Genomic DNA, 1,134 nt, shown 5'->3' on the forward strand with positions numbered 1-1,134 from the left:
CACCTAAACAGTAGACTAGACATATACCAGAATATCATATCACCCAGTCAGTAGACTAGACTTATACCAGAATACCATATCACCCAGTCAGTAGACTAGATATATACCAGAATATTATATCATCCAGTCAGTAGACTAGACTAATACCATAATACCATATCACCCAGTCAGTAGACTAGATATATACCAGAATATTATATCATCCAGTCAGTAGACTAGACTAATACCATAATACCATATCACCCAGTCAGTAGACTAGATATATACCAGAATATTATATCACATAAACAGTAGACTAGACTTATACCAGAATATCATATCACCCAGTCAGTAGACTAGACTTATACCAGAATATCATATCACCCAGTCAGTAGACTAGACTTATACCAGAATATCATATCACCTAAACAGTAGACTAGATTTATACCATAATACCATATCACCCAGTCAGTAGACTAGACTTATACCAGAATATCATATCACCTAGTCAGTAGACTAGACTTATACCAGAATATCATATCACCTAAACAATAGACTAGATTTATACCAGAATATCATATCACCCAGTCAGTACACTAGACTTATACCAGAATATCATATCACCCAGTCAGCAGACTAGACTTATACCAGAATATTATATCATCCAGTCAGTAGACTAGACTAATACCATAATGCCATATCACCCAGTCAGTATACTAGACTTATACCAGAATATTATATCACATAAACAGTAGACTAGACTTATACCATAATATCATATCACCCAGTCAGTACACTAGACTTATACCAGAATATCATATCACCTAAACGGTAGACTAGATTTATACCAGAATATTATATCATCCAGTCAGTAGACTAGACTAATACCATAATACCATATCACCCAGTCAGTAGACTAGATATATACCAGAATATTATATCACATAAACAGTAGACTAGACTTATACCAGAATATCATATCACCCAGTCAGTAGACTAGACTTCATACCAGAATATCATATCACCTAAACAGTAGACTAGACATATACCAGAATATCATATCACCCAGTCAGTAGACTAGACTTCATACCAGAATATCATATCACCTAAACAGTAGACTAGACATATACCAGAATATCATATCACCCAGTCAGT

This window comes from Limulus polyphemus, unplaced genomic scaffold (assembly GCF_000517525.1).
Source record: "Limulus polyphemus unplaced genomic scaffold, Limulus_polyphemus-2.1.2 Scaffold3569, whole genome shotgun sequence".
Lineage (NCBI taxonomy): Eukaryota > Metazoa > Arthropoda > Merostomata > Xiphosura > Limulidae > Limulus > Limulus polyphemus.